This window comes from Helianthus annuus, chromosome 1 (genome assembly GCF_002127325.2).
Source record: "Helianthus annuus cultivar XRQ/B chromosome 1, HanXRQr2.0-SUNRISE, whole genome shotgun sequence".
Taxonomy (NCBI): domain Eukaryota; kingdom Viridiplantae; phylum Streptophyta; class Magnoliopsida; order Asterales; family Asteraceae; genus Helianthus; species Helianthus annuus.
The window spans coordinates 79,682,323-79,701,571 of NC_035433.2; the positions used below are offsets into that span (position 1 = coordinate 79,682,323).

The 19,249-nt window shown below is 37.3% G+C and overlaps 3 long non-coding RNA genes across 3 annotated transcripts; 2 read left to right on the forward strand and 1 right to left on the reverse strand.

Moving 5' to 3' along the window:
• Positions 1 to 332: 332 nt before the first annotated feature.
• Positions 333 to 5,902, reverse strand: LOC110869506. Its single transcript, XR_002553047.2, has 4 exons — positions 5,803 to 5,902; positions 1,007 to 1,104; positions 849 to 888; positions 333 to 711 (listed from the first exon to the last, which is right to left on the reverse strand). It is a non-coding gene; the product is annotated as an uncharacterized LOC110869506 (long non-coding RNA).
• On the forward strand, positions 1,411 to 1,893 carry LOC110869523. The gene is made up of 2 exons (XR_002553050.2): positions 1,411 to 1,529; positions 1,609 to 1,893. It is a non-coding gene; the product is annotated as an uncharacterized LOC110869523 (long non-coding RNA).
• On the forward strand, positions 3,751 to 5,044 carry LOC110869513. The gene is made up of 4 exons (XR_002553048.2): positions 3,751 to 3,793; positions 4,079 to 4,178; positions 4,761 to 4,900; positions 5,004 to 5,044. It is a non-coding gene; the product is annotated as an uncharacterized LOC110869513 (long non-coding RNA).
• Positions 5,903 to 19,249: the final 13,347 nt, after the last annotated feature.

Genomic DNA, 19,249 nt, shown 5'->3' on the forward strand with positions numbered 1-19,249 from the left:
AAAGTTGGTCTTTTTTCAAGAATCAAAACTAAGAACTTTAAAATCAACTCCATACCAAGTCAATCCCTTAAAATTCGAGTTGATTTTGAGCTATTTATGGCTTGACTCACCAACGTGTTTATCAAATTGTTCTTAGTCAACTCCAAACAAAGTCAAGCCCTTTATCAAAAAATCAATTTGGTTTAGAGTTCTAGTTGAGCTTGAGCTGGTTATGCCTAGACTCACCTACATGTTTATCAAGTTGTTCATAGTATGTAACGGAATATTTGATCACTCTAAACTTCTTTCTTCATCATCACTTGTCGAATAATTACAACCATTCAAAAAACCGAAGCAAATGTTAAACCTTGAATAACTATTTAAATGTTACATCTATTATAGGAATCAATTACAAGATACACATAAAATTATAAAAGGGTGTCAAATCTTAATCAATCATCACAACCAACTCTCTGAATGTCATTAAAACTAATCTTCAAATCTTAATCAATCATCACAACCAACTCTCTGAATTATCAATAAAACTAATATTCAAATCTTAATCAATCATCACAAGGTTCAGAAAGCTTAAATCCATTCCCATTTAGCTTCTCCACATAAAACTTTTGATTTAAGCCTATTAACCACACTTGCAAGTTTTGGATCATCGTGTTGTGGCAGCTTCAAGGTGTTTTGAACCAACCGAAAAACAGCACCTCCTCCACATAGCTCCTGGAGAAAAACAGTGTTAAATATTATGAAAAAAAAAATGTTTATTGTGCTCAGAATTTGCATTTTCAAAAGGAATGATTTAGAAGATTTTTTTTTTTTTTTGCCCATATGACTTATTTCCTTTTAAGCTATTGTACCTTATTCTCAACAAGGCGCTGCTGTTGTGAACTTACAAACCTGACAAAAAAATAAGTAATCATCAGTCATCCCACTTCAACAATACCAAAAAAAAAAAAAAACATCTGTAGATACTTGAATAAGGTAAGTCAGAAATGCCATTTTTTCGGTTAGTTACCTGCATCACGTTTGCAGATCTCATCTTTGGCATGGTGATACATTCCTATGAACAATCACCATGCTATCAAGACTGATTAACACGCATTCTTCAGTTCCCTGCAGCATAAGGAATCAGTCTGTCAGTATAATTATCTATCTCTTATACTAAAGCAAAATAATGGTTGACTATTTGACTTTGATGTGGCTATTCTCTCTGGCCAGAGAATTGGGAATTTAGGCGCCATCTCTCAATTCTCATTCAAATCATATACCGTCTCCCATAAATTCTCACCATCAGTTTCAATCTTTCCATAGTTATGAAATCCTTCTCTTGCAAGTTCTATAGTCAAATTATAAACCCTCAATCTTTCCCATGTTTTGTTTTTCCACGGGCTACAACCTCTATATCTGCTTCATCTTTCAAAATTGATTGTGCCCTAAACATGAGAGAATCACAGCATCTTCCGATGAAAAAAACCCTAAATCTTCATACGAGCTTAATCAACGCCGCCACCACCACCTGTATGCGTGATTCTTTCAAGGTAATTTAAGTGTTCTTATTTCGTTTATGAAGTTCTTTTTGTTAGATCTATATTCACCATTCCTTTGTTCTTCCATTAGGGTTTGCATCTCTTTCTGTTGGAACCCTTAATCAGTCGCCGGTTTCTGAATCGCAACAGATATGTTTCAGATTTTTTTAGTTTTTTTCTTTTGATTCAAATTGTTAATCGCCTCATTCAAGTTCACATTTTTTTTGTATTATTTCCCCCTACCCTGTTTGAGTGATCCTATTAATTTTAGATTAGTTAGCATAGATGATACATCTATGTCGTTTTGTTGAAGATTTAAACGAGTATGATTGATAAAAACTGATTGAATTGATAATATAGCAAGAATTATAACCAATAATCTATTTTGCAGTTAAATTACAGAGTCTTTATTGACACCATTGGTAGAAGATTTGGAATTAAAAAAAGAAGAAAAAATCAAACAATTTAAAGATATAAAAAGTCAAATTGAAAAAAAAAAAAATTAATGGTGAAATTTCTGGATTGAGTTAATTTGCAGATACATGTAATCTGGATTGGATTGATGAAAAGCAATTGATGTCATAATAATAACTTTGACTCGCAGTTGATACGTTTTGGTACGATTGGATTGGATTGGATTGATGAAGAGCAATTTCTCTAACTACAATACTCCCAAATATATATATATATATTTAATAATCAGTTTTGAAGTGTATTGACAACGAGTTTATAAAGTTCCATTATTTAATATATGTCAAGCCTTCTCCAATTGGTCGGTCAGTAATGTTTATTGGTTAATAACTGATATGAAATGGCCGTTTCTGTTATGCAGGGATGCAGGTCAAACAGGAGGCGCAACAGGTATCTTATGCTCATATTTTCTTGTAATTAGTTTGCTTAAATATATAGGCAAAAGTTACAACACCAACAGTTGTTTTCAATATTTTTTTCTAGCATGTGCGGTTTTTATGTTTTTTTTGGCAATAGCAGGTGCTCCGGATAACTTAAACTTGGATATGCTTATGGTGTTTTGTAATTGTGCCTACTTAGTTATCCAATTTTGATTTCAGTGAAAGAAAAAGATCCAACGGTTGTTGAACGCTGCAGTTACCGGAGACCTCGATTTCTTGAAGAGTAAGTTTCTTTTTCACAATCAATTGTTGTATGAAATTGAAATAATTATTCTCATTATATGTTATATGTATGATTATGGTCAACAGAGAAAGAGAGAGATGGCGGAAGAGGTGGTGGCGTTGAAGGAGATGTATAGCGAGGAAGAAGTGAGGAAGATGTATGGGTTTAAGATTAGCAGTGATGGGTATGCGGAGGTCACATGTGGATGCCCTAGCTACTGTTTAAAATGTAAAGCCAAATATCAAGTTTGTGAGATGCAAGGCACTTTTTATGACAACAAGGTTAGTCGTTAATTACTTATATATTCCACAAAGCAAAGAACAAATACAGTAGATTTTAAGTTAAGAACTGTGGCTGAATTTGCTAATGTCTCTAATGATGCAGATATTACATATATCTGAAGTCGACATAAGAGAGACCAAAATGATGGGCGACAATCCTTTAATTATTGTCGGTGTACGCAATTTTTTCAATTCGATTAAAAAAAGAAAAAAAAAGTACTTAAGTTCTCTAATGATTTAAAACAAAATGATGATGTTGATTTTGTTGTAGATGGTGTTGGTGACTTGGATTAGAAAGAAGTCGAGAAACAGAGAAGTTAATTGATTTGAATGGTTCAGTTTTGCAGAAAATTGCTAAAAGTGGAGGGTACCGATGAAGTTCAGGCGGACCTACCACTAGAACTCTTCGCTTTTGATTGCAAGCAACAAGGGAAGTTTTTTTCTTTTGATGTATTGTCTTCCATACCGGGATAATCTTGAATTAATAAACAAAGAAAATGTTTTCATGTTTTTCCGATTATGATTCTGAAATCACAGTTCGTGTTTCAATATCACCATTCATCCTTTTTCAGCCGTATCCAAACCCTAATTCTCATCTAGGCCTCGCTTTTAAGCTTCTAATATTATAATAATATGCAAGCTAGGTGAATGGTAAAAGTTTGTTTTTAACTTATACAATTTGTATTTCTTGAAAATCTTGAATCACATGAAGGTTAAAGATTTAGGATATGTTGCGGGGTACAAATGTTCATGCATTGTGTACAACTTTTTTGATTGATCTGTTGCATATAAATGGATTTGATTATTGATATCTTTTTATATTTAGGGACAAGATAAACATGAGTTGGAGAGCTTAGTAAGGTGTGATTCTTGGAAATGTACACTTGATCTGCAGAGCTTACTTTTATGTTTATGTAATGTAATTGGTGTAGAAAAGCATGTTAAAAAGGGAAGAGAAAGGCAGTAGTTTTATATAATATTCAAGTTTTTATTGAAGGTATCAATAGATAATTTTTGGCCTTTTTTTAAAAAAAAATCATTTTAATAATTATTGGTTTTAGACCCTGTAGAAGGTGTTTTTAAGAGTTCAAAGACAACCATTTGTTGAAGAGGATATAGAAACTGAAAATCATCTCAACTATACAGGTACCTGGCTTTCAAACTGATGTGATCGATTATCTGAAGCTTTTGCAAAAAACTGTTGTTTGTGCTGGATAAGTCCTTTGAGTTCTATGATGCAAATATAGTAAGTTTATATCCTTTTTTTTTTTCAGTTTTCAGCTACGTATTTATTGGTTCTTTGTATTTTTTTTATTTCGGTTTCTGTTGTTAATGAATCTAATTATGTATGTGATTGACAGGAAATTAAGGATTGGTAGTGTTTGAGTTAGAAATTCAAGGTTATATTGAGTTGTTATTGATGTTATTAGTCTCAACTAAAGTTCGTTCATTATATTGGAATGTGTAAGTCGTTTATCCGAGTGATTGTTTTCTCAATTCTACTTAAAAGCCAGTTAGGCGTGAAACAAACAATGCCACAATTACAAATTATGGTACAATTGAATCATTGATTTTTCTATACAGTTCCCTTAGTTTTGTCATTATTCAAGAGTAATATTTTCATTCGACTATTAGTCGTTAAACTTTCTTTGACCATGTGATTTTCATGTGATAAACCTTTAATATAGATATTTATTTAGCTTCAAGATTGATTATTAACCTACAAGAGTGTTTGCGTATGCTCAGTTTTTTAGTTTCATGCTGGTGTTTAGGAGGCAAGACCATAGTAATGATTTCATTAGTACTGACTTTGTATCTGATGTCCAAGAAATTGTGAAATCCGTCCTCAAGGCCTACATCAGAGGAGAAACCAAGGTACTGGAGAAATATTGTTCCCCTGAAATAATTGAGAGATGTAAAGCCGAATATCAAGTTTGTGAGATGCAGGGCACTTTTTATGACAACAAGGTTAGTCGTTAATTACTTATATATTCCACAAAGCAAAGAACAAATACAGTAGATTTTAAGTTAAGAACTATGGCTGAATTTGCTAATGTCTCTAATGATGCAGATATTACATATATCTGAAGTCGACATAAGAGAGACCAAAATAATGGGCGACAATCCTTTAATTATTGTCGGGGTACGCAATTTTTTCAATTCGATTAAAAAAAGAAAAAAAAGGTACTTAAGTTTGTACAGAGTTGGGGTAACTTTGGCTGTACAGTTTCATACAAAACAGGTGTATTATGTATGAGACAGACTTGGTGAAATAACAGAAGGAGGAGGCAAGGTAATTTGCTACAAGTTTCAGTGTCAAGAAGGTCATGCTTTCGTTGGTTGACTGTCTTTGGTTTTGTGGGCGATGCAGCTTACGGAGGCAGAAGAAGGTTCTCATATGCCAGTTTGGAAGCTTAGAGATATGCAACAAGTTGGGGTCCGGGCGCTCATTTGATCAGGAAATTGGTTCGATAAGGTTTTTTTTTACCCTTAATTGCATTTAATCATTTCGGTTGCTGGAAAAAAATTTGGTTTTAGATATATACTTGTTTAACTTTGTGCTGATTAAAGAAGGAATGAAATGGAACATGAGTTCCTGCATCTGTTTTTTTTTTTTTTTTTTTTTTTTTATAATTATCATCCATTGTAATGGATTTTGACTTGAGCAGTTTCTTCATGAAACGTAGTAGCAAAATAATAATGTCAAATGTGGTGTATAAAGAAGTCTTTAATGACTTGTGATTTTTGCGTTACTTCCTTTTTTCAACTCATTGTAGTTTACTAATTTATATGTTTGTGTTAAGCCACCCGCGAAATCGCGGGATCTTAGACTAGTTAACAATATAAACCAAGAATTAAAGATAACAAACCATTCGTCTGTCTAGGATCGGCAAGTGGAGGCAGAAGATGCGTCTGAAGCGGCAGTGGTGAACTAGGGTTTACCTATCGACAGTGGCAGGCAGCGGCGCTGAATAAAATGGATAGTTAGCGTTTCATTTATAATGGTGAGATTTTGCATTTTAACCCCTCCTTTTTACACTTTATTTATCTATTAACTACCGTCTGGCCCTTTCATTTAGAATGTTTGCTATGACTAAAAGCTTATGTAGTGCATATGTGCTATGACATCCTTCAAACCACACATGTTTATATTAATTTTCACATTTCATCGAATTAGGTTTGAAGCATTCATCCATGTACATATACGAATTACATGGGTGGGTGGGATAGCCACTCTCATCACACGATTATGCATGCGCATCAAAATCACATAGCAATATGTGATTTGTTGGACAGTTATATGACATGTGTGCTAAGTAGAGTTAGTGATACTTATTCTAGCAACTATGACAAATACGTGTGAGTTCTTAGATGCTTCATAAATCTTGAGAATTCAACTTTAAATATACTCTAGATTCTTTCTTTCATCTTAGGGAGAATGGACGTGGGCTATGATTGCATACCCAAGTTTGGAGCTTTTCCATGATTTTTAGGTACATTTTAATAAGCGAGTAATATGCTCATGTGTGCTTTAACGTTGCACTAATCTAATCTTAGATGTTCTTTTGAAAATTTAACAACACATATACGTGTTTAACTTCTTTCCCTAACAAAAAAAAATTGATCTTAATTTATATAAAAATGTGTAATAAAAATAAAATGTCCTAATTTGAAGATATAATTTATGATCACATATCTTTAATAGTTTTGAAAACATTTGAGCCATTACTTAGATTCTTCATAGATTTTAAGAATTCGATTTAGATCTCGTCTTGTATTTAGAATGACAGCGGGTAAAGATTACAAAGCCAAGTTTGGTGCTTTCACTTTTTTTTAGGTATGGAGGTTCATATTTACAAGAAAGAAATACAATCATGATGTGTTATATGTTGTGAAAGAAATACATGTGTAAAATCAATATGTTCTTAGAAAAACTAATAACACTTCATTTGAAGTTCCTAAAAATGAGTGTCACTATATTGTACACATGAAGTTTTTCAAGGGTTTGAGAAGAAGAAATCAAGTATATCCATTAAACCTATTCTCATTTTTCATATCACATAGTCTACCTCTATGTCACTTTTAACCAATTTCATTAAAACACATATCCAGGTATATAATAGAGCACATTGTTGTGACAACTGCTTCTTCCACAACGATTACTTTTCCAACTCACATAGAAATACGTATCTTGTTGAGTAATAATATAACACGTGCTAGGTGGAGACTAAGACTTTTACTATACTCACAACCATGAAATTAAGAAGCGCTTGTGCGATTTCTTAGATTCTTTAAAGATTGTAATTTAGATTAGATTACGATTCGTGCTTTCAATTTCTTGGAGTGATAACCTGTAAAGATCGCATAGCCATGTTTGGAACTTTTAACTTCTGTTTAGATACCATAAACAGTGGGGGACCCAAGATTTTTTTTTTTCCAATGGGCTCCTTTTTTTCGGTGTTTAAATTTCCATAAAAACGTTAAAATTTTCGGTTCGGTCCTCATTCGGTTCAGGTTAGAGCGAAGTTTGAAATAGATTAAAATAAAAAACAGAAAAACAGGCTATACAAGGATTCAACCCATGACTTCTTGTTGGTAAAGAAGGGGTTTATCACTACACCAGTTTTCCTTTTCTTTATTTCTATGGTGTCCACCTAATTGTATTTATGGGGTCCTTATAAAATTTAATATAAAAGATTAACATTTTTTTTAAAAGCACAGGGGTCTGTAGACCTGAACCGCTCTATGTGGGTCCGCCCCTGAACATAGTGTATGACCCTAACATGTTTTGACCCAAAATGACATAGAGAAAATATAAATCATAAAATTTCTTTCTTTATAGTGGTTTAACGTACTAGAAAACCATTTAAATCGACCTCTTTTAAAATCATTTACATCGTCCGTTCCAAACCAAGGTAACTATGTTACATATGATTGGAACTATGTGACCACATCTCCGTACAATCCTTGATCTTCAATTCGATCCCTGTTGATTTGTCCATCATGATAGTCCGACTATCTGCGGTCAACATATATAACCAACATGTTAGTTAGTAAATGGTGACATCATAGATTTTTAAATAAATACATAAAAATCAATTGACCACATAGCCATCTGTCAATGTATAAAACTCCAATAGGAATTCTTCGAATTTGTTCCATACGCCAAGCCTCAAAGCTTCTTCGATAGCCCAACACTTACATACCTGGATTTCTAAATTCATCCTCAATAACAAAATAGTTAGCAACAGATATCCTCCAACATTAACATATTGAAGATTCACATCTTCACATAAGCACATAACATTGATCTACGTTCATTGGACTACATCATGTGTAAACACTACCTTATATCCACAAGTTAACATACATGTTCTATACATATCTCACAATAACGACACCTAACTCTTACACTCTACAACTATATACCATCATACGTGCATTCAAGTCATATTCACTTTCTCTACATTCAATCATTACATTTTAATGGTGCATAATAATTGTAGGTCCCTTTCACGGAGGATGACGAACCTAAACCTTGTTATACAAACCTACTAGCGAGTGCGGAATCCAAGCTAGTAAGCAAACCGAGATGAAGCAAGTAGAGAAACAAACACACAAGAGTTCACCGATTAACACCACTGTATTAATACGTATGAAGGTTCCAGTTACAAGCACAATGTTTAAAAATCTAACTTGCAAACTCTCAAGTATGTGTGTGTGTTCTTGACAGAATGCTCTCAAGCTCTCGAGTATATCTTTCTGTCTGTGTGTGAGTCTGAACTAAAATGAACACACTGCATGGGTATTTATACCCATACACAGCAGGTCTGACCGAAGGATCCGATAGATGGTCCGAAGGATCATCTTTCGAATACGATGCTTTCGAAGGATCAGCAAGGACCTCAAAGGATGGTCTTTCGAGGTCTATTAATCGAAGCATATCTTTCGAGGTGATCGAAGGATCTACATTATCCTTCGATCACTCATCCTTCGAGTCAGACAACTTACATCAAATTTACTAACTGTTGGCAAGTCAAACCAGGAGGACGGTTGAGTTGGTCAACTTACAGAACTGACAAGGACATCGTTTACATCGTGACCGATTACAGACAAAGTACAGACACAAGTGCACCAACAAACTCCCCCTTGGCTGTAGCTTTGTCTTTATCTTCTATAGTTGTAGACTCGTCTCGAACTTCGATGGTCTTTGGTCTTCGAATTCTCAAAACTCTGATGTCCTTTCAAGTCTTCAATGTCAGAGGATCTTCAAAGTCTTCACGTCTTGAAAGCAGAGAGTGTATCAACAAACTACCCGTATCATGTAGGAAGTGTGTTGACAAACTCCCCCTTAACATAAGCTCCCCCTTGAGTTATGCTCGTGAATAACTGGATCTTTATGAAGTGAGATCCTTGTGGTGTTGATGATGGCCAGCGGCAACTCGATCATCTTCATCTTTTGAGCGCCTTCACGTCGTGTCTTCATTCCGAAGCTTTGTCATCGATCATGTTCTCCTAGCCTTTAGAATCTGCACATGCAAGAAATCTAAACGCGTAATGAGAACAACTGCTTGGAATAGTTAGTATAATCAAATGACACACGAATGACCATGTCACAATCAAACACCGTCCGACAGTTTGAAAGTTTAATAAATTTGTCAATTTTAGTCTTTAACTTTCAAAACATGCAAATTTCGACCGTTTATGAAGATTTAGTCAATTCGGTTTTCGTTCAGATTTTAGGTAACGAAGACTCGAGCTCCAACATCGTACGATCGAAAATAAAGTAGAAATAAAATCTTTTTGGCTTTTATAAAGTTTATATTAAAACACGCCTAAAATCTATTTGGTATTTTTGAAATTAAAAGGCAACAATTTAAAATCCTTTGAGTGTTATCAAACGACATCACCGCTAATGTCGTGCTGATATGCACCAAACGACGAAACTGTTTAAAAGAAAACAATAAAAGTTAAGCAGTAAATAAATAAATATATACAAACATTCTTTTTGCGAGTTTCGAGGGTAAGAGAATCATATCAGTGTACGGTCATGTCAAAACACTCTTGTTGTTCAATTAGTTAACATTAAAATAAGCATCCTATAACAATTATCGGTATTGTTGTCCACTTAAGCTCAACTTATCAGATGTAATCATGGCGAGGGGATACGTTAAGGTATGATTTATACTTACCGACCGGTGTTCATCCACATCACGACACATTCCCGTATCAAGGTATGCACGAGAGTTCATCTTACCGGTGAGTATACCGATTATCATCTGTTTGACCGTATAAAATGTGAGGTACTCACTTATTTTGATTTGAAAAACAAGCCCTATGTGATATAATCACTTATTGATGAGGAACTTGATTTTCATATGCATGAGGGCACAGGTGCAAGTCCGTGAACAGGTCAGTACTTCCGTACAGCAGAGAGACGAACTTGACACCCGGATAAATGTGATATTTTATCACTTATTTGTTTGGACATGTGATTGTTTATCACTTATTGAGGTCGAATGCAGTATGTAATATGTACACGTATATATAGTATCATGGAAGATCTAGACTTGCGTCCCCGTTATTTTTCGGTAAAAGATACAACCATGATACCCAGATGATAAGCAGCATAAAGACCGAATATCTCAGAACCTCGGCAATCTATCAAACGAAATTTCGGTACTAAGACCATATGCCAATGAATGGTTCCCACCTGGTCTTCAGTCGATTAAGATTTATATCACCCTGCACACTTTAAAATGATTGTGAGCCTACCGATACATCTTATATAGAGCTGCTTATCGTTTTTCATTTAAGGTTTAAAGAGGTTTGGATAGACCACTGATGTACTATCATTTTCTCTTTTGCTCGCCAGGAAACTCATTTTTGTTTTTCTATTGTTTTTGTGTTTTTGAAATTTTTCGATGTTTTTGGATTTTCAGATTTTCGGATTTACTCCCCCTAAAATCAATAAACTAAGACAAATTTAAAACACACAAAGATATTTACAAAAATGATTTTCCGATGTTGGTTTACTCTTGCTTGACCTTAATGCCGTTTATCAATAATAGAAAGTCAAATCTTGATTTGTCAAATGCTTTGGTAAATAAGTCGGCACGTTGGTCATCGGTGTGGACCTTAACAACATCGATTAGCCTTTTCTCAAAGCAATCACGTATGAAGTGATATTTGATTTCGATGTGTTTGGTCTTTGAGTGCTGCACAGGATTTTTAGTGATATCTAAAGCAGCAGAATTATCAACGTAAATAGGAGTAGTTAGGAATTCAAAACCGTAGTCCCGCAATTGTTGTTGGATCCAAAGAACTTGGGAGCAACAACTTGAGGCAGCAATGTATTCAGCTTCGCATGTTGATGTAGCGACGCATGTCTGCTTCTTGCACTGCCATGTGACTAGGCGATTTCCTAAAAACTGACATCCAGCCGTTGTGGATTTGCCGTCGATTTTACATCCGCCAAAATCAGAATCACTGAAAGCTACCAATTCAAAGTTATTATCCCTAGGGTACCACAGACCGGTGTCAGGGTACGCCTTCAAATAACGAAAAATCCTTTTGACAGCTGCAAGATGTGAGGCCTTCGGGTTAACTTGATATCTGGCAAGCAGGCACGTTGGGTACATTATATCTGGCCTTGATGCTGTGAGGTACATAAGGGATCCGATCATCGCGCGATAGTATGAAGGGCTAACAGGTTCACCCTTCAAGTCAGGAGTTATTCCGTGATTAGTTGGCAATGGGGTACCAATGGGCGTTGCATCGGACATCTGGAACCGGCTCAAGATGTCGCCAACATATTTAGTCTGATGGATGAATATCCCAGACTCCGTTTGTTGCACTTGTAGGCCCAAGAAGAAATTCATTTCCCCCATAGCACTCATCTCGAATTTATCCTGCATAATGCGCTCGAAATTCCTACACAAAACATCATTAGTAGAACCAAAAATAATGTCATCAACATATACCTGTACCAGAAGAAGATCTCCATCTTGTTCTTTGATGAAGAGAGTACAATCGATAAGACCTCTTCGAAAACCATTCTCCAGCAGATAGGTAGATAAGGTTGCATACCAAGCTCGTGGGGCTTGATGAAGACCATAGAGAGCTTTGTTGAGCAACCAAACCCGATCGGGATGGACAGGATCTTCAAAACCTGGAGGCTGTTCGACATATACCTCTTCTTCAACCACACCATGTAGAAATGCACTTTTGACGTCCATCTGGTAAACCTTGAATCCTTTGAATGAGGCATAAGCCAGAAAGATCCGAATAGCTTCCAGACGTGCAACAGGTGCATACACTTCGTTGTAGTCGATCCCTTCAATCTGACGAAAACCTTGAACGACTAAACGAGCTTTGTTCCGAATAACCACTCCACGGTCGTCTTTCTTGCATTTGAAGACCCATCGAGTGCCAATCTTCTTGTAGTTCTCAGGTTTTTCAACAAGCTTCCAAACACCAAGCTTGTGAAATTGATGTAATTCTTCCTGCATGGCTTCAACCCAAGCACTGTCTTTCAATGCTTCTTTCCACGATTTTGGTTCTTCTTGTGATACGTAACACGCGAAGGACCAGTCATTTTGTTGGCCAGATTCTCTTATAGCTGAATACAAACCAGCATTCCGGTTGTTTCTCAACTGATTACGCGTCTGCACACCGCGATGGACATCTCCTATTATGTTCTGCTGGGGATGGGTATCGTGAATCCTCATTTCAGGATTATCTGGCACACGAGCATTGATACCCAAGTTGGTAAGATTAAGATCAACAACCAACTCCACACCAGGAATGTGGGTAGAGGTGGATGCATTCCCTTCATTAGTATCTATTTTCTGCGTATGAGGTGTATCACCAGAGGCACCTTGAACAGGAGCAGCTGGAGCTGAAGATCCTTCGGCTGCATCATGATATTCATCATCTTCAGAAGAATCATTATAATCAGCAGCATCTTCATAAACCTCATTTTGAACCATATTGTTGACAGACGAAGAAACTTGAGGATCTACAACAATAGGTCTAACCAAAGGCGAAACAGCAGCGTTGTCACTTTCCAACAACATCCTAGCCGCTGCTGATTCTTCGTCAAAGGTTGGCAGATTGAAGGAGTCAAATAGTCCATCATAATCGAACATCCACGGATCACCCGGAGCCCTAACAGGACTCGTGTACCTTTGAACCCTAACTTCACTCCAAAGCTCAATCTTTTTGGTAGCTAGATTCCAAACACGAAAATTCGGAGTAGCATATCCAAGGAAGAAACCCTCGATAGCTCTTGCACCAAACTTTCCATCCGGCTCAATCATAGTACATGGAGCACCAAACGGTTCAAGGTAAGAAAGATCCGGTTTCCTTTTCTGAAGGAGTTCGAAGCAAGTCTTGCCATGTCTCTTTACTGTAAGAACTCTGTTCAGCGTGTAGCATGCAGCCGATACAGCCTCCCCCCAGAATTGAATAGGGAGTTCCGACTCTACTAACATTGTTCTTGCAGTTTCTATAATCGTCCGATTCTTCCTCTCTGCGACACCATTTTGTTGTGGAGTATAACGAGAACTGTACTCATGAAGAATGCCTTTAGAGGTACAAAACTCATCCATAACTTGATTCTTGAATTCGGTTCCATTGTCGCTTCGGATCCTCTTCACTTTCAACGAATAGAGATTCTCTAACATTGTAAGAAGATCCTTGAGGATGCCAGGAGTTGCACTCTTGTGTGCCATGAAGGATACCCAAGAAAATCTAGAATAATCATCAGTAACAACTAGACAATAAGCATCACCGAACGTTGTCTTGTGCTTCATAGGTCCAAACAGGTCCATATGAAGACGTTCGAGAGGCATGCTGACAGTGTTGATTTTCTTCAAAGGGTGAGACTTCTTAGTTTGCTTCCCTTTTTAGCACGAGACACAGATATCTTGTAGATGAAAACTTCTCACAGGCACACCATTCACAAGATTATTTTTCACCAAATGGTTCATCTTTCTCAAGTGAATGTGTCCCATTCTTCTGTGCCAAGATATAGACTCCTTCTCCGTGGCTTTTGAGACAAAGCAAGTGACTTGTGCAGATGTTGTAATCGCTTGGCTCATGTCGAGAATATAAAGATCATTAACTCTCGGAGCCGATAAGAGAATCCATTCTTGTGGAATTTTGAATCCAGGTTTCAGCACATAGCAGCCGGTATCATCAAAATGCACGGTGAATTTCTTATCGCAGATTTGCGACACACTGAGAAGATTATGATCAATTTGCTTCACATAATTGATCTTATCAAAGCACACGATGCCATTGGAGATACTTCCCTCTCCAGTGATAAAACCTCCTTTGTCACCCGCAAAAGCAACATACCCTCCTCTAATATTTCTCACGTCGTATAGGAGCTGTAAGTCGCCAGTCATGTGCCTGGATGCCCCACTATCAACAATCCAATGACTATTAATAGGTCCTCCTAGAACATCCTGCACATGTCATGTAAAAACATCAGTTGAGAATGGGGACCCAAGCCTTAGTGGTCTTGGGTCGTCCCTGAGCATCACGAAACGTGATATCAATCTCTTGATGGTTTTTAAGAACAACAGCTCCCCCTGAATTGTCACCCAACTTAGGTAACCAAGTTTGTTTTTGCCTACCAGTTTTTGAAGATTCTGGTTTTATAGGTTGTGACACACTTGGTTCCTTTTGAACTGTTTTAACTTCAGATTTTAAAGCTTTTTCAATAGTTTTCATGTTCTTACGTCATTGTTTAGTTTCTTGTTCTTTTACAGTTCGTTTATCATGTTTAGGTGAAACTGACCGACGTTGAGGGTGAACTGTTTCAGGTGGAGCTTTCTCAACAAATTTCTTCTTTGGAGCATTTGGGCAGTTTCTGATGATGTGCCCAATTTCTCCACATTTGAAACAAGTTCTCCTTTCAACAGACTTAGGAGAACTTGATCGACTAGCAGATGTTGAACCTGTTGAACCTGAGGTACTTGCTCTTTCATCACACCCGTTTGTGTGTTGGGTGTAATTGTTATCACTGTTACGTTTCAAAAATCTTGACTTGTTGTACAAAATCAGTGTTTGATTTGTTTTCAAAAGTCTCAATTTTATCTGTACCTTTTGATGCTACAAATTTAACATCTTTTGCTTTCTTCTTGTAACGAGCTCCTTTTGATTCATCCTTAGCCTTTGGCTTTGGAGCTCGTTGTTGTTGTTTACCCTTAGAAACAGTAGGTTGTTGAGTGGTTGGAGATTTTTGATTACCAAACTGTTTTCTAATCTCAGCCTTAGGAATTGGATCACATTGTGTTACAACAATTCCCGGAAGTGTTTTTCCCAAAAACTTGTTTGTGTTGTCTTCAAAGACTTTATCAATCAAAGATTGATTTAAATTTTTAATTGGAAAAACTTGATCTGAGTAGATTTTATTATCTCCAACCAGTGTATACAACACATTACTGCTTTTAACAGTAGACACACATGTCTCATCAACTTTGACAGGATCAATCACTTGCTGCTTAACAGATGCAACATCAGGAGTATCAGGATCACAAAGAATGTGATTCTCTCGTGGAATAACTACTCCTTTCATCTTGTTAAGTGATTTATCCCGTTCACCTACATCCACTTCTGACTCATCATCCGATGTCTCATAGTCCTCGATAATTGGAGGACTTTGCTTCACAGATGATGAAGTTTCCGGTTGCTCAGAAGATGTATTTGAAGAATTGTCCGGTTTGAACCCTAGGCTAGCAGCAAATTCCTCAACATCAAGAGGCACACTGGGTTCATATCGAGGCATTTCTTCCTCATCAGGCATCTTGGTATAATTGTTCATCAAGGGGGGCGGACATTTCTTATACCCTATGCCTTTCTGATTTCCTTTCGGTTGTTGAACCTCGATGATGTGATCAAGCACAAATTGGGAGTTAGAATAACTATCCAATTTCTGTTTGATCGCATCATGCTCGCATTGGGCAATGGCTAATTGCTTTTTAGTTTCTTCCACAATGTTAATATATTCATTTATACTTACTTGCTTGTGGTAAACTACTTTGTTAACCTCGGACACATTTTTCTTTAACGTTTCTATTACAGATTTAAATTCTTTTTCATTCCGAGTTAAAGCCATGTTTGCCTCTTTGCATTTCGACAGTTCAATAACCAAATTCTGGTTATGACTATGAAGCTTTTCTGATTCTAGCTTCATATCAGCACATGATTTACAAATACTAGGAACAGGAGGTTCAGAATTTACCTGACTAGAAGAGGCTGAACCATTTGCCATAAAGGCAGTTTGAAAAGAAAAAGCTCCATCTTCAGAAAATATCTTCTCCATTTCCTTTGATGCAGTAGCAGCCTTCCTAATCAGAATTGATTTCTGACATTTAAGCTCATCAGCTTCATTCAATAGATCCTGAATATCATCATCTCCTTCCTCCTTCTCATCAGGCTCTGAGTGATTATCCCCAGAAACAGAGCCTTCTTCATCTGAGCTTCCAGAATAACCAGAACTATCATCACTTCCAGAAGACTCTTCTTTATGAACATGCTCAATGATCTTTGCATAAAGAGCTGTTCCACTTCCCTGATCACCTTCACCAAACTGCACTGACCAGTCACAGCCCTCATCAGCTTGAACAGCCAAAGCCCGATTGGGATTTGTAGTTCCAGGCTGTCCCTGATTGTTATTCACTGCCACCATCCTCCTCTCACGGTTTTCATTCACATTCGTCGTACTCGTCTGGTTTCTGAAGGGGTTGTGATTGCCGTGTTTTGTTGGTAAAGTGCACTCACATTTGAAGTGCCCTTTGTTACCACAGTTGAAGCATGTCACGGCGTTGATATCAAACCCATACTTCGTATCTTTCTTTCCTTCCAACGAAGTTCTACCAGTACGAGCCATGAAGTCTTTGGCCCTTCTAACCGCACTTGCAAAGGCCCACTTAATATCCATCAACTCCATTTCTTCCTTGTCGATCTGTTGGTAGTCTTCATTGGTCATATTGATGTTTCCAAGCTGACCTGCTACCAAACCACAGTAAGCACTGACCATGGTGTTGATAATTTCCATATGCTCCTTAGCAACTTCAATGCTAAGGTGTGAAAGATTTGAGTTGTCGACTCGGATTGTGTTAGGATTTTGGGGTTGAGGTTTAGGATTGCTTGCATAATGAGCTTGCTGTTGTTGTTGTTGTTGAGGTTGTGGTTGTGGCTGTGTTGGGACAGGAATGTAAGACCTCAGATCAAATTAAGGTTGTGGTGGAGCAGCTGTTGACTGAGGAAATGGAAAGGAACTTGTGTTGGAGACAAATGCAGTCTGCAGTTTAGGTTGCTGGGCTGCAGCTGCTCTTGCTAGAGCATCGAAACCTGGAAGATACATTTCTGTATTTTGAGGGGCGGGAGCTCTCTTGGCTTTCCTGATTTCTTCATCATTTTTGTGTTCCAGTTTCTGAATGAACTCATAGATGTTGACTTGATCTAGAGTTCCAGTATGCTTCAACAGCTCAATGAAAGAGCTCCACTTTGGAGGTAAGGCGTCAGCAAACCTACTCACCATGTCTTGTTGAGTAGAGATAACTCCATAAGCACACATTTCACTAATCAAATGATAGAAACGTGTGGTCATATCATTCAGAGTCTCGTTTTCCAAAAACTGAAAAGATTCAAACTCTTTCTTCAACAAATCATGCCGAGACTTTCGAGCAGCTGCATTGCCTTCTCCTCTAGCAACTAAGGCATCCCACAATGTTTTCGTGGTCTTGCAATATGAGAACTGATGGTAGATGTCTTTGTTGAGTGCTTGAGTAAGTGTGGCAAAGGCCTTTTTCTCCAATTCATACGCCTTCTTGTCATTTTCAAGCATATTGGCATAACCCTCAGAAGTGGACGCAGCAGTCTCCAGATTTTCATTGAATGCATTGATGAAACACGTCCAAAGATCGGTGCTTTGCCCTTGGACATACGTGTGAAAGCGGTTTTTCCATGATGGAAATTCATTCATATGATTTAGCTTTGGTGGACGATTGTTACTGCCCGTTTCGCTTTCACTGATCAAAAGGTTTTGAATGCTTTGACTTTGATTGGATACCAAAGCCCATTGACTTGGACTGATTGATGCAGGAGGAAACATACTCTTTGCCCAAGCTGCAGCAGATGTTAGTTCTTGACTATTAGATTGTGAGTCCAAACTCCAATCCCAAGGACTTGTACAGCTCATTTTGATCAAATATTAAGAGAAAAACCTACACAAACACAAACTGTTAAGGTTCAAACAGACCCGAAATGAAAGATACAACCTGGTTCGAAAGATCAATACTTGTTCGAATGATCAACAATGTTCGAACGATCACTGTTGAGTTTCGAACAATGACTTCGAAAGATTGACTGCGAAGGACTGACCACACGAAGGATCCTTATCTTTCGAAGGACTGATTTCGAAAGATTCTCCTCATATTTCGAACACAGATCTCGAAAGATTCACCAACACGAAGGATCCTTATCTTTCGATGAGTAATAGTAGCTCGAAAGATATATCCTTCGAAAAGATTCCTTGGTCCGAAAGATAGTTCACTGACTTCGAAAGATGTTCGAAGGATGGTATCTGTCGAACCTCCTTGATCGAGGAATGATCTTTCGAGTTCGAAAGGTATCTTTCGACTGCTCTGACACACTGACAAAAAGTTGACGGGTAGGTGGGAAAAGGTGATGGGTTGGTGCACAACTTTCGGCAGAAGGGATGTGCAGGCACCAACTTTTCACCAAACTTGTTGACTTTCAAAAAAATATGCCCAAAAAGGAAAGATCTTATCCAGATCCAGTACCGGAAAATATGACCGGAGATATGGCCGGAAATCCAAAGTCACTTAAAAACAAGTTTTCAAGTTACCCAACCCAACCTTGAACACTCCCGAAAGTTTAGAACTCGTTTTTCAGTTTTAAGATGCAAGAAAAACCACCAAAACGGGTGCTAAACCTAGTGTCCAAACACACCAAGAACTTGAACAAACCCGGTTTTAAACAAGGTAAAGAGCCACGGCTCTGATACCACTTGTAGGTCCCTTTCACGGAGGATGACGAACCTAAACCTTGTTATACAAACCTACTAGCGAGTGCGGAATCCAAGCTAGTAAGCAAACCGAGATGAAGCAAGTAGAGAAACAAACACACAAGAGTTCACCGATTAACACCACTGTATTAATACGTATGAAGGTTCCAGTTACAAGCACAATGTTTACAAATCTAACTTGCAAACTCTCAAGTATGTGTGTGTGTTCTTGACAGAATGCTCTCAAGCTCTCGAGTATATCTTTCTGTCTG